We start from the raw sequence: 16,316 nt of genomic DNA, 5'->3' as shown, positions 1-16,316 counted from the left end.
GTGATCCTGAAACAAGTATGTTGGAAAAGGCAAATATGAGTCTGCTAGCAAGTTCCAAGGAGTAAAGCTCAACCCACTTTTAAGAAATCTACAAGAAAAACAGGAAACAGAAATCTCACATGGTCACCATTGTGTTTACGCAAACACATGGGAAATTGCAAATTCACCAGCATGTGAAATCCAAAAGGTACTGTTCATCTGTTTTCTGTACCTGCTTTAATTATGTAAAAACAACAAATTACGGCCAGAATGGTACAAAACCTCAAAAGGTGATTTTGATATTCTAGGTTCTCTAATGCAAGAAGCATTTGTCTTTTCTACATGGTCAGTCTTCACTCACAAACACAATGGCAGGGAATAAGAATTGTGGCACAATAATGTGGCCCACTTCTACATGGTAGGCACAAATCCTTGTGTACAGCAGTGCGGTTTTACAATCAGAAAAGATAGGAAGGCACTGAACCAAATTCTCAAACAGTCACTTGTACTGCCATTGTGGAGGTTTGTAAGCCAATGAAGGATTGCTGCGAGCAACTCAGATGGCAGCAAATTGCAGCAGACCTTTAGTTACACTTTAGGGTGTATGTGGCATTTTCATCTAATTGTAGGTAATCTTTACATATGCCAAATCGCAAAGGAACTTAATCTGCAAATAATGTATAATTGGGCTCACCATGGTTACACGTTTGTATTATATTTTAAAAAAATAAATAAATAAAAAAAATCACACACACAGTACAAACTGTACATATCCACATACCCATCATACATTCTATCATACATATATTCACACACCATACATATTTTGTTTGAGGAAATAATATATCTATATATGTACGTACACATATATGCAGTCACACGGCAATTTAAGGTGACCAAGGTAAGGGGATTCGTATATACAGCTGAGGACCATAAGCAAACAATGGGGTAATAATGTTCTAGAAATTACCATAACCAGCTACAGTAATAAATCTTCCATTATTATTATTATTATTATTTCACAGGTTCTCATATGTTTTCTGACACTTTGAGGGCCTGTTAAGGTTTATCTCAGTTTTGCTTTTTTAAATTAATTGACAGTTGGCAGTCCTCCTTCGTGAAAAGAGCTTATTTAGAAACAGAGAAACATGACACACAGTGCTGACAATCGCTTAAGTGTCCCATTGCGACCCACTCACAAAACGAGGACGGCAACCCAAGTCGTGACCCAGTGGTTGACAAACACTGGCTTAGCCAACCCACTCGTGAACCAAAGATGGCAACCTGCAACCCACTAGAGGTCCGATCCAGTAGTTGGGAAAACACTGCCTTAGATGGACCCTGTGTGTGGCTGCCAGGATCGGTTTGTGCTACTCTGTATTGGCAGTTAAAGTATGTGTACCAGCAACACACATCGGACTCAGAGACCCTCAACAGCAATGACCTGCACACTTTGTGTCTGTCTTTGCCAAATGGTTGGTTCCAAATGGAGCCCGAAGTCTGCGCATGACTGTATTTATATTTTGTTTTCATTACCACAGAGGTTCCTGGATTTGTTTCATTGCTTGATACCTTTCAAAATGTAGCTGACTTCAAACAGGTGAAATCTGCACTTAAAACTATTCTGTATATTTTGTGTATGCATTCATATGTTTTTAAACAGGACGTTTCTCTGTTTATGTTTCAACAATATTTTTGCCTTTAAATTTCACTTCTTTTTGTACTGTATTTATTATTATAAATAATTATAATGTTTATAAACATATTTATAGTAATTATAAATAATTATATGTACATATAAATTTGGACTGAAAAAGTAGAGTTGTGCTTAATAAGAACATCACCAATGTGTGCGGTGCCAGAGGCTATTCCAATAGTACTGGTCTGGATGCAGAGCAGGTGCCAGTCTGTCACAGGGCAAAAATCAGACACCTCTGCATTTTTCTCATTATTGCCTGACCCGCTTTTAGACTGGCCAGTTACTGTAACATGCATGTTTTTAGAATACCTGCAGACAAAAAAATGCAAACAGAGGGACACTACACAAAGTCCACCCCCCTAGAAACTGAACCCAAATCCTTGTAGCTGCATGGTAACCACTAATGAGTAACAATATTTAATAAATTAACAATATAAGCAAAACCTAACCACACACTATCCCAAACAATTTCATATAAAACTTTTATTAATTATAAAAGTTTATTCGTCTCTGCATTTTTCCATACTACTTCAGTGTCAGCTGGGTGCTACCACTTTTTATTTTCAAAAAGAGACACAAGTTAAAACTCACCTCACTAAACAAAAAGGCACAAATGAGCACTCATTTCATTTGCTATGCACATAAATCACATACCTCCTTTTTCTTGCAAACGCAGACACATTCCATTAAGGTATTACAGAGAAAGAACAAAACCTTTTTTCTTTTGGTTTCACTAAAACAGCATGGGCTGCACTCAAACCTGCTTCACCTTCTGCCAAGGAGTCCTCCCTGAGCCACTGTGTCAAGTGCTATAAAAACTAGAATCACTAAGAAATGCACATATAGCCATTAAAAAAAAATGACACAAATGTTATAGAAAGAAAAGCTGTAGCAGCGAGTGGCACAACTCTACACACTGCCAGGTTCACAGCTATGCCTGGGTGCTGCCCATTTTCAGTTCATCCCTAGGGCCCCCAGCTCATAACAAGTGCAGCTACTGGCGGAGACTCAAGTATTTGAATGCCGAGAGGCTGATTGCATTCCAGTCAATCAGTATTCACATCTAATCTCCAGCCTTGGTTACGCACAGGGCCTCTCTGTAATTCAAAACTGGGTTCTTACATAGAAAGCATGTCTGTAAAATTGCGCCTAGTGGAAATGGAAAGCCATCATGAAAAAACACTGGGCGGCTCCAGTTTGGCAGCTTCTTGTGTCTTTTTTGTTGCAATTTTTTTCCTCCCTTCTCCGTCTTCCTTTAGAGGAGTGTAAAATTTTAAAGCAAAATCAGATATTCAGTGCAAACCACAGCCTTCAAATTACATAACCATAAAATCAACACACTGCCATCCTAACTAATCATACTGGCACCACATAGAAGGCGAGGGGGAGGGGTGGGTGGATCTTGTGGTGACATTTCATTCAAATGCCCAGAGTTACACCCAAAGCTCTTGTTTTCAGCTAACTTCAAAATAATTCTGAGTACAGCTAGAACTCGATTCGACAGCCACTCACCACCTCATCAGACATTGGCATCACTGTCCACAGCACACAGAATAACTGGGAAAGCAGATGACAGTTACAGTAGAATACATAAAAAGCAGGACAAGAATTGGCAAAGGGCAAAACTTTGGCTCTGGAGCATTTCTGTCTCTTAGTTCCAGGATCCAGAGCTCAAATTCTGGCCTTGGCACAACCTGAGCAGCTGTTTGCAAGGTTCTCCAACTTTCCTCGTAAAGACACACAAGCTGGGTTTACTGGTGACTGTAAACTGGCTGTAAGCACCGTCTCATCCAGGACTGGGTTCCACCAGTATAGGCCCCATCTACAATATGACTCTGTACTAGAACAATAAGTTTTAGAGGAAAAAAAAACTAAACAATGGTATTGGCTTCATACAGACACTGCATCACAGTACACGCACATGCACCGCTTCATGCAATACAAATACCACTAAATCAATAATTGGTTTTGGGAAATGGGGTAGAATGTTAAAATGAGCAAGCAGGGTGTCAAAAAGTGTTAGTATTGGTGTTTTGAAAATTATGCGGTAACCTCAACTGATAGAAGCTGACACAATGCAACATGTTTGCAATGTCTTATGGGAAGTATGAACACACACAGCACATCATTCTGCTATTAGTCTATTTGAAGCCAGGGTCAAATGAACATGGACACTCTGCTGTGGGATTGCACCACTGTTGATCAACATCCTGTAGTGAGATTTCTTTGGGCGGAGGGAGGGAAACCTACTTATATTCAACAGATGATGTTGGCTCAGTGCGGAAATGAAAACAACTTGATTAAACAAAAAAATGTATGTATGGGTAGAAAGATTTAACATGAGAAGAACACGAGTAACCAAAGAAGCTCAATCTGGTCGGCCATCAACATCGGGCACACAAATCCACATCGACATGGCGAATGTGTGCATCAGAGAAGATCAATGGATTACGTTGTCTGCTGTTGCTGCACATTTGGATTATCAGCTATGGGTCTGCACGTGCCATAGTGCATGACGACTTGGGGTACCGTAAAGTTTGCAGAAGATGGGTACCCAAACAGCTTACTGATCTGCACATAACAATTTAAAATGGAAGTCAGTCAAAAAATTTAAGAGCTGAATTTCCACGGTTACACTTGTTAGTTGTAGTCATGATCCTTGCTGTGGTATTGTTTATTAAGCAAGTGAAGAAAGGGCCTGACTATGAAGCATTCTAACAGGCAAGTCTTCTCAAAGTAAATGAATAAACAAGCTTTTCAAGATCATGTAGCCGATGATACGGCTTTAATTTTGCAATCTTTCAAAACTGGAGAGAGCAGTTTTTACAAAACACATAAATGTGACACTTGTCAAAAAGAACACCCGAGTTTCAGATGGTGCATTTATCATTTCAATAAAGCAAGTCAGTCCACTTTCCTAAGTTTTAGAAAAAGAAAAAAAACAAAAACAAAACAAAACCTTCATTTAGTAGCTGCGCCAAATAAAATGCAAGCTACAACACAGAAGAACTTATCGTACAGAACAAAGTCTGCATGCCATCGACATGCATGTGCCTATTCCAACGCTGTCATTTTGTTTACTCCCCGTCTTTCAACAGACCATCCTTGTGGGCCATGTAGCAACCTTGAAGCAAGTTCAGAGCCTATCATTACCCAAGTACCCATTATTACTTAATTTCTTTACCATCAAAGCAATTTAAAAAAAAAAAAATACATGAACAAGGGTAGAAAAGCTCTCCTCCACAGATCTATCCATAAAATGTGAGGGATCACCTCACAAAAGTGGGAAGCATTCTACTGCACTGATGGCAAGTTTTAATGACAGTCATAAATATTTCCATTGTTTGCACCAAAATGAGAGCTAACAACAGAGAGCAGACAGGACTGTATGCCAGGCAGGCATAGAAAAAAAGTCAACTTATCACCTTGCAAGAACAAAATCATAAACTTGTAAACCTTGGTTACAACATTAGTAGAATGTAATATTTGCTAAAGGCTGGACACAACAAAATGGGTTTACAGTACTGATTGGATACACAATGTTCTCACTGGGTTGCTAAGATAGTGAATGAATGTTAATAACAGCCATCACCAAAGCAGAAACATGAGCATGGCACAGCCTCAGGTTCCAGTTCTCAACAGTCTAGACTAGGGGGATATGGGTGATTTGTATAGATAAATGCACGGAAGACCTTTACATTAAAATCTTAAAGTCAACGCACCTGCAGTGCACACAATGAATTTTGGATAAGGTCCACTGAGGTTTGAATATTATCTTCTGGCAGTCTAGAAGCTATGGAGGTCAGGAAAACCAACTGCATGCTGCTGCAGGTTCACTTCCCAGATTGGGAATGGCTTGTGGGTAGGGTGGATCCCCCTAAATCATATACACAGCAAATTCTTCAAAATAGTGTGCCAACAGACACACACACGCACAGCCAAATTAAAAAATAAAGGTTTGGATGTAGCATAATAATATTATAGGTTTCTTTTGCATTTATTGCCAATGGTGGTTTGCATTTCAGATATCTTGGGCTAAGAATGATTTGGGTTTGGCAATGGAAAGAACAAGAGCAAGTGATGTCCCTACAATCATCACTTGTACTAAACATCTCAAAACTGTGCTTTCTGAACACCACCCTCACTTAAATACAAACACATATACATGCAAACATCAGGTGAGTACTGTTATTGTAAATGACACTTGTCAATTACATACACATTTAAATTAAGAATAATTCTCTTTCTTCAAATGTTTAACAAATAGCCAGCCAGTGTTACACTAATGAAACCCTTAATGTTAAATAATATGGTAATTTTAAGCAGGGTTTATTTATTTATGTATGTATGTATACAAGTTATATCTTTAAAGAAACCAATGCAATAGTGAATTTAAAATTTAACAGCCAGGTAAAGCAGACAAACATCCACAATCCAGGCTTGTTTATCTACTACAATGAAACAAGGTCTGCGGTGGGTTGGCGCCCTACCCGGGATTGGTTCCTGCCTTGCGCCCTGTGTTGGCTGGGATTGGCTCCAGCAGACCCCCGTGACCATGTAGTTAGGATTCAGTGGGTTGGAAAATGGATGGATGGATGGATGAAACAAGGTTGAACACACACACACACACACACACACACACACACACACACGCAAGAGGGGGTGCCCAAAATAACCGGAATCTGTACCTGGCGCGCAATCTAGACTTAGTTGCGAATGTCACCACTAAGTGTAGCATACTTACGTATTCTGTGGCAGTCTGCCAAGTGGCGTTGCTCTGTATTGTTCGTACGGCATTCAGTGTGGGTTTTCTTGATGCTTATTAAATGTGTTCTGCAATTTTTGTGATGGATGATCATAAAGAACAGTGAGTCTACATTACAATTTTGTGTTCTATTAGGGAAAACAGCTGCTAAAACTGTAGTGATGCTTGAAACTGCTTTTATTTAAGTAAAGCACAGGTCTACGAGTGGTTTTCACATTTCAAACATGGGTAAATGTCACTTGAAAACCAACCAAGATCTGGCTGACCTTCCACGATTAGGAATGACAAAACTCTGCAAAATGCTCGCAATGCAATTTACGGAGATAGTCGTCAGACTACTGAAGAGATTTCTGAATTGACTTGTCCCCTTCCCTACTCGCCTGATCTTGCTCCATGCGACTTTTTCTTGTTACCACATATGAAAAAAAGAACTTAAAGGAAAGCGTTTTTGTACCTTGACAGGCCTTGGACAACGTTCCTCTTCAGCAATTCCAAAAATGTTTCCACCAGTGGGAAAACCGTTGGGACAAGTGCATTCATTCACATGGAGAGTATTTTGAAGGAGTAAGCAAGTAAAAAAATTACTAAAACAATTTTTTTTTCAATTCTAGTTATTTTTGGGTACCCCCTTGTGTATATATACACACATGAGTATACATACATACATACATACTGTATATATACAAACATACACATATATATAATGGGAATGGACAGTGTAGCCAAACAATCCACGTCATGGTGTATTTAAAAATTTTGACAACTGTGGTAGATACCACAATAATGTGTTTTCCAAATGAAACATACTTTGTAATAAAATAAAAAAACTGTATTAAATTATTAATTTATACACAGGAATGACTGTTATCCATGAAAAGGCCTGTCAATGGCGGCAGTTCAGGTCTGAGATCATCAAGCAAACACAGAACAATACACAGCTTATTTCTCTCCTCTCCCGGCTTCAAACTGCCAGCTTTAAACATAAAGTGTCAACACCCACTGAATCCAGTGCAGAGAGAGTTGTGGGGAGCCAAAGCCAGCATCAACTTGCCAATCAGGTTGAACCACACCATCACTCTGGATAATATTCTCAAAAGGGTAGGCTCAAGTCCAAACCAATACAGCGACGTTAAATCATATTTCCTGTTTGCTTTTTGCACACACAGATTTGCACATTTTGAAACAGAACATTTGATTTATTTTTCCACAAACCTTTTGCAAACCAGTAACACTTTTTTTTTTTAAATCCAAACCCTAAGAGGAGTGTTATCCAGTATATTGCCCATTCCTAATATAGGACACACAAGGCAACCAATATAGCGATTTAGCACATTAGAATTACTAACAGCCCAGGCTGGGACAGACACACACACAGGCTTCCCAGGACCTTGAACTAGACCAAAAGGTCAAGACAATGATTGGATGGATCTTATTTTTGTGTGGTTTTGTTGCTATGGTTTTGAATTGTATAAAAGAGAAAAAGAATGATTTTAATTGACTAAAATAAAAAATAACTTATTAACACAGTTTTGCCATTTTTTGCATCAAATTACCCAGTAAAATCGACTTGGCAAAGAAAACAAGCCGTAAGAAGTTATATTTTCTGATTGGTTTATTTGCCATATGTCATAAATCCAATGAAATTTGCACTTGGCCTATTAGTGACAAGAAGAAGTACAATGCAACATAACCACACACTATATCCAATGTAAAAATATAGACAAAAAAAAACGTTTTCTAGCATTTTATTAATGTGTCGCTCCAAAGTAAAACCTGCATTATTCTGAGTCAACCAAGTGACCAATATAAAGTGAGCAACACTTAAAGTTGATTTCACAAGATGTACACAGATACATTACACTACTGTATACCTAACCTAGCATTGTACACTAACCATGGTAAGGAAAAAACATCACACAGTCTGTGGAAACGCCAGGGCCACAGGGTCATTTATAGGCCTAAAAAAGTTTAAATACACGTCTGGACATTTTATAATGAACACAACTTATTTGGTCCTAACAAATCACACTAATCATCGAGCTGCCTTTCTTTTGATTTCAAATCATTTCGGCATCAGAAAGAGAACAAGCAGCAGCACTTCTGCTTCCTAAGTCTTCTACAACACAATCATCTTTCAGCCAAGCGGCCACAACAGTTGATGACGCTCATTGATCAAAGGTTAGTCATTGTGGTGTGAGGAACATCAGTGCAAAGAGCTATCCACTCCCAAGTCTTCAATGTGGCTGAAGTGATGAGATTCCTTTTCACCAAACTCTGCATTGCATTTTATCGACCTCCAGGACGTCCATTTTGTGTAGCTTAAGAAAATTTTGCGTTTGGAACAATTCACTTCTGAACCATTGTATTTAAAGCGCTAGATACTGTACATGTTTTGGTTATTTGTACTCATGTGTCTTTCTAATGCCTGCATTTCTGTCTTTCTTGTGGGTTTTTGTGGTAAAAATGCTTGTATATAAGTGAACCTTTTTACAGCATAGCATTTAGTTGGCTGCATTGCAAAAACATGGCACAGTATTAAGAGGCAAATCGCGGGCTAGGATAAAAACAAACCAGACACTGGCATGATGGCTAGAAAGCATAGTAGCTAAGGGCTAAATATAGCACAAATGAAAGAGAAAGTGCTACTTTAAAATATGTTTTAACAATCAGTTCATTGACTAAATTATTGTGTAAATTATACATATTTTTCTGTCTAGGTCCTCTAGACAAGCAAGCGATGGTCTGATACAGTTCAGTTGCAAAATATGACTGCTTTAAAATCCTACATATTTTATAAATGAGAGACTAGTAGAGTGTCCCTTATATAGATGTGTTTACATCAAAAAGCACTGCACACACCTACCAACGTTTACGTATAATTAAAGACTTCTTTAACAATTAGTGAGCCAAAGAAGCAAATTACTAACCAATACAATATCATTCACAAAGACGGACCAAGGTGCTGTCAAACATTTGGATATACTGGACTACCAGAAGGTGCTGTAGCATGTTTATATAGTATTAAAGGACAGCCCAAAAGGGAGACCCATATTTGAGGTGTTCATTACTGTATGTAATTTAAGAAAGGTAGCCAGGATATTTGCATTACAATGTCAAATACTAAGAACTTTTTTTTTTTTACCCTATATGATCAACAGCAAAATCGTAGTGATTATACTGGAGTGCTGCATCCATTTGCCTAGAAAGCATTTGCAAACGATGTAATGCCACAACCAGTAGGAACTTCTTTGTTTTCAGGAACCAATGAGTTCCTGTTCGGTGTATGCCCTGAGCCACATGTGGTCCATGGCGACTTTCATGTGTTGCGTTCCCACCACAGCACAGGAACTCCGATCTTTATGCAAAATACGTGATGCACAAAGAAGAGTGACGTAGTGCGATATGAGGTATATTCCGGGGTTCATGGGGTACCCATCACCTCACTTATTGTTTTGGCGCGGTGTACGGTGCAGCACATCAGAGAGGCGTCTATGAAGAATGATACAGTGCTAAGTGCGGGATGATTGGGAGTGCACGTGAGACACCTTATTGCTTTGGAGCGACTGAGACTTCACAGTGGAGATTATGGCTTCAGTGAGGTCGCTATAAAGGGTGATGCAGCACAAAGTGTGGAGCCCCATCTTCCCCAATTACTCTTCCAAACAGATTTGCACGATGGTGCCAGTGCTCATGGTCAACCAATCAACGCAATTTATCGACCAAGTCCCACCCACAAATAGGTCCTGATTGAAGAGAACATTAACACCCCGGAGTAAAAGCTAAGAAAAGTAGCAGGAACGTCAAACTGCCCAAGTTCCTGTGGTGGGAATGCTACAAAGGTTATTGTGCTTCTACAAAGACTCTGGTACCTGAAAAGAGTTCCTGTGATGTGAAAACACCAACATATTTTCCTATAAAATGTAAAGAGAGTACGGACAGCCTCCCTTGCATCTGTCTATACACTTTTTTAAAGGTTTAATGAGAAAAAGAGCTTGGAGTCAAATGCAAATGATACAAAGCAGTATAAATACCAAAAAATACTGACCAGGCAAAATCTTACATGAACATACTTTTGGCTTTTTTTACTGCCTTGATACCATTTAAAAAATGTCCGGTAGATGGAGTTTTCCTACAGAATGTTGTGATTTCAAAACTCAGACCTATCACAATGCACAATTGTTTCTGTAAAGCAAAATCAGAGCGACTTCACCTCAAAAAATAAAAAAAAAAGCTTCAAGTATTTTAAATGCAAAAAATTGCCACCCATTCAAATGAACCGAGTATTCCGTTTTTGTGTTGCGGACTACATCCTGACACACTCATGAACATTACTCCGAAAGTGGAAAAATGACATTTAGAAATGCCCAAATCATAGGAATCCATTGGAAACTCAAACTTTCACTATCACAGTGCCTTCCCCATTACATACTGTACATTATAAATATATGCAAATGTATAATATACAGTACACAAATATTCAAATAAAAACCTCACACACCTACGCAGAAAACTCTCCTACATATACATTACACACACCAAAGGTGTATGTAGGTAAATAAAATGCAGGACATGCCAATGTACGAGAAAAATAGGAATTGTACGTAATGAGGCAAAATGAATAAAAGGCGTATTGAATAATTCACATATTTCAATCCAAGTACAGTTACATTTTCAACTGAGAATTCTACAAGGTCAAAGGTGAAAAGGCGAGATCAGCATCCACAATTTCACATAGCATTGTGTCTGTGTTCTGTACACCATACTGCATTTGCCTCTCCTCCAGCAAAAAATAAATAAATAAATAAATACTGATGATAAATTACTAGAGTAGAAGTCAGGGCTGCTCATTCACATCACTTCAAAATGTCACGTGTAAGAACAGGAGGAAGCGGCACTGCCCTTAAAGGTTAGGCTCAAGTGACTCCAGTCCACATAGCTCACTGATCTTAAGGCTAAAGGAATCCTAAACAATACATGACTAAAAAGACACTTACAAATTCCCAAAGCCAATTTAAAAATAGAATAAATAAATAACACTGGTATTGGCTTTAATTAAACTCATCCATCCATACATTTTCTAAACCACTTATCCTGCCGAGGCTCACAGTTAATTAAAGTTATAACTAAACAAAATAAGGCAAACTAAAAAGGCACATTGCACATTACAGGCTGCATTACTACGTGGCAAGACAAAAATAAAAAATAAAAATATATATTCCTCCCACACATAGGAAACGGTTCTTTTAAATGTCTTCTCATCCTCTTTAATCTTTTTTTGGGGCATCTTCTGTTGAAAATCCAAATACAACTTTATTTAAAATTATTTATGTCCAGGCTCAAGGCTACATTTGGTTTATTCTTTAGCTTTGTTCTGCATTTTTGTGGAGCCTGGTCGGGCTATCTAATTGCCATCTAGAGATCCTCCCCTCACTCTCCACATTTCACAACGTGAATAGTTCAAAATTGTTTCAGTGTCCAAAACACATTATCCTTACCTCAAAGATTTGCCTGCTTAGTGCCCCCCCCCCCCCCCCCAAAGACTGACACTCATCTGTAATTTACTTGGACAGTCATGGGGAGCTGGTCATTACCCGAGGAGAATCATGAGACATGAAAAAACGCTAACTCTGCGATGGGCTCCTGTCCAGGGGCCATCCACAATCGCATAAGCATCAACACCAAGCCAGGTATAGAGTCGCCATTTAAACTAAACTAATTTGGAAGAAAAACCTAAACAGACCTTGGAAATGTAATAAGTAAATATAATTAATAATTAATATGTCACAGAAATTTAACTTACTCATTTTGATTTCTTCATATAGTGTTTTTCCCTGAATACAGGTTTAGAGTGCAGACACATTTCTACCAATACACAGACAACCATGATTTTTGCGGATTTAACACAGAGAATAAACTTGAATTTATACACATATTTGAAACTTGTTTAGGTTGTATTAGACCACCATAAAAAAGAATTGTTTTAATTGTAAGACAAGATAAATTAATGTATTAATATCCACAGACAAACTACAAAACAAGATAAAGTGGATGGTCGAGCACATAACCAAGAACATGCTGGAACTACCTGGTTACACACCAGCAGAGAGTGGAGGAATGTCTACAACAACTGAATCATTTATCGGGCCAATGTTCTATAAACAATGCTTGAATAACATTATAAACATAACCACCACCAAACCCCAGCTGCTCAAATTCCATCTGCCATTATATGTTAACACTGGACTGATATTCACTAACTCCAGGCACCCTTCAGATGTTATTCTCCCCAGACCAAGCATTTGGACACAACTGAAAAGACAAAAATGTGTCATGTTCCTGTTTTCACTTCTGTACTAGAAGCTCCCATTTTGATGAAGATAATGATGACTTGATCCTCATCCCTATGGTTGCTTGTACAGGTAAAGTGACGCCAGCATTGAATGTCAAGTTATGTATAGCATTTCCGTATTGTCCTGAGGGTTGTTCAAGTTATGTGGACTAGCAGTGAAGTATGAAATAAATAACATTTTTCAGGAAGCACATGACTGCTGTAAATATAGGACAAGCACCACATACATTGGCCAGATTCAAACTTGCACTCCTGAAATTGTGAGCTAGCAAGGCTATACTGTACACTAAATGACCATGCTACAAACATCTTCTAGATGAAAGTAAAAGCTAACACAATGCATTATGAGGTCCCACCATCAAATGTCTCTGAAAAAGACACAACAATCTGGTGGGTCAAATGCTGTTAACAGTGCCAGCACTTGTCTCATTAATAATAGGTTCTTTCATAAATCTATGAAAGATTTCTATAAATCATAAGAAATAAAACACCCCACACAAATCTAAAGGCAGATAAAGATGTGTTATATTAAAAACAGACTAACCACTTATCCATTCAATTCAAAGAAAGAGCCCAAGCCTAACCCTAACCCCAATTACTCTCTGTCCACTCACGGCTCAGATCTTTTGCCAGAGAGTCTTACAGTCCCAATAACTCAAAATTTAATTCAGCCGGTTTACGAAATGGAAGGATAAATCAAGTAAAAGCATGCTTTTCTGCTTTACCTGCATCAGCACAAATGAGTTCATCGGTTTTATCCATAAATCAGCGTAATGGTTCAGCAACAAAAAAATTCTATTCAAATAACATAAAAACAATCCTTATGTCAGGAACTGCACAAATAACATCCTTAACCATAAATGTACATATGCGGGTTAAAAGCACATGATGCCAACGTCCCAGAATTAAGAGCTCTGTATTCCAGTTTTTGCCAGGTAACAAATTCCTCAGTTTGTCTGCTTGCATTGTGTCTTTCTGCCCTTGCAAATTAACTCTGTTTTTCTTTCTTCATTACTTGTTGAAAAAAACAAAAAAACAAGCAAAAATGCATGAAACATTATACTGTAGTAACTAAAAACAGAAAAAGACTTAAAAAAAGTATTAGAATGCTTTTCACAAATGCAGTAACGATCAAAGACCCTGCACATCTCTCGCCCTCTCACTACCCGCAGGAGACAATCCACCAGACCTAAGTATTAATGACAGTGATTTCATGAAGTACACGTCACTGCAAATATCCACTTCTCCAATTCAGATGTGGCCTATAAAATGTATGGCAGGCAGGCGTGGTACTCTGTACTTTGCCTGTAATCTGACAGATTTAGCAACGATGATCCAGTGGTCCTAATTACATTACCAACCGTCTACATGCCAACAGCAAAGCTTTTTTTTTTTTTTTAATCTCCTCACACTAAAGTTCCTGGTAGTGTGTAACAGATTACCAATTTTTGCTTATTGTTGTTGTTATGTGGACATTATAATAATAATAATAATAATAAATAAATTTATATAGCACGCGCTCATTACCCTGTCCTTTGATAAAAACTAATGCAGCTATTAAGTATCAAATGGGGTGACGTGCCAGAAATATTTCACATTAATAAACAAGTCTGCACGGCTGACAAAGCAGCAATGATTAAACGTGGAAACTGCCCTATATCCCCAAAATCATTGGCTTTCACCAAAAATAGCATAGTTGGGAGGACTACACAGTTACAACATTACAAAGTTAAATATATGAAAGTCCATTTTATATTGCGAGAGGACTGGGGTTTGGAACAGAGAAACCCTGAACTTTAGAAAATCCATACTTCCTATATTTTTGGCTACAAAACTTTCAGTCTACATCTTAAAAGACAACAGAGTTCACATAAAAATGTCCAAAGACAGACTTGTCAGGGAAGAAACTTTGGTAACAAATGTCAGAAGTGGAAAAATGAAAGAGAGCTTCACAAAGAAAAGGGCCTTATAGGGGTTGGGAGAGACCTTGTTCACATACTGCATTCTCCGTCACCATGTTAATCGCCACAAACCAGTAGCACAGTGGTGCAGGATGGAACCACAAGAGCTGGATAGATTTACAAAAGGAAAAGGAATGGCAGAAGCAATTTTCATCTTAACACAGACAGGAGAATGGAACTGAACAGAATAGGAAAATGTTCTGTGCCTTCATAGACTTAAAAATACTGTGCAACTGAATGCCCAGAGTGGTGGTCTACCAATGTCTGAGGAGAAAAAAAAAAAGGAGTGTCGGAGAATATTACTAGAACAGTCGAAGGAAATATATCAGAGCAACCATGGAGAGTTTAGAAAAAAATGTAGGTTTTCATCAGGGGTTAGTCCTCAGCCCATACCTTTATACACTGGTGATGGACACACAAGGCAACAACATCAGTAATGAAGAGTTGTGAGAGCTACTCTTTACCAAACATTTAGACACAGTAAGAGACTGAGAAGATGAACTATAAAGAAGAGTATGGAAAAGGCAAGAAGCCATGGAGCACAGAGAATAAAGAGTTAACAGCAGAAGGAAAGGCCTTAAGGTCTGCAGTAAAGGACAGAAAGAAATAATTATGAGTGTGAGACCAAAGAAATGTAGAGATAGCATAAATGAGCCATTACAAATATCTGGGATCGTTGATGCAGAAGGTGGTTCTGAGACGCTGACAAAGGAAAGAGTTCTGCTGCACTTACATACTATCAGAGTTTTCAGGCTCTGACTTTTGACATTTCAACTTCCCACTTCATTTCATTCACACGAATTTCTGGTTGGAATTTTCGGAGAAATGCAATATTGCTGTTGATTTGTTAATTGGTTTACAAAAAACAGCAATTAACCCTAAACTGAATTTTTTTGTGAAAGTAAAGAATAAACTAATCATTCTGAATCACTCCAAATGCACTTCAAGCACAAAAGAATGACATTTATGGTTATATTTTTCATTTTATTTCTACGACCCTGGCACCCCCCCGCAATGGCGCGCAACAAAATTCCAACTGTGCTGCGCCCAAAAACTCTGTTAAAACGGGCAGGGGTGGGTGTCCACTGCCAATTCAACTGCAAGTTCACAGGGTCAACGCATAACATGTCTGTCACCCGATGGTTGATGCGGGGAACATTTAAAACCGGCCCATGACCTGGCCTTGCTCTCTTTTCTGTCTTCTCTCCTCCAGAATAAGCTGCTGAATCTACCTGACAAGGAAGGCTATGTGTTCTTTTAAACCAAAGAAGGGAGCAGATTAATGCAGGAAGAGTGACAACATCACTGCTTGCTTGCTGTGTTTGTGTGAGCTGGAGTGACAGCTCCCACTTGAATGAATGCTGAGACTGTTCCTGTTTTCACTACGATAAAGCTGAATTTCTCAGAAACCTGGACTTGCCTCCTTCTCTCTTTTGCAAGTCAGGGACCCACAAATCACAATACAGTTAACTAAATGTTAGTGTTACAGCACATCTCGGAAGAATTCAAGTAGCATTACTATCTTCAAAAGGCTTCAAGCTCAAACTTCAGAAAGCTATTCAC

The 16,316-nt window shown here is 38.5% G+C and overlaps 1 protein-coding gene across 1 annotated transcript in view; it reads right to left on the bottom strand.

The window, feature by feature from the left end:
- zswim6 (zinc finger, SWIM-type containing 6) overlaps nt 1–16,316 on the bottom strand; it is a 228,064-nt gene that overhangs the window by 204,949 nt on the left and 6,799 nt on the right. The gene's annotated exons all lie outside the window — the stretch shown is intronic.

This window comes from Erpetoichthys calabaricus, chromosome 7, assembly GCF_900747795.2.
Source record: "Erpetoichthys calabaricus chromosome 7, fErpCal1.3, whole genome shotgun sequence".
In the NCBI taxonomy this organism is placed as follows: Eukaryota; Metazoa; Chordata; class Cladistia; order Polypteriformes; family Polypteridae; genus Erpetoichthys; species Erpetoichthys calabaricus.
The sequence above is the reverse complement of the archived record's forward strand: the minus strand, read 5'-3'. Positions and strand labels throughout refer to the sequence as shown.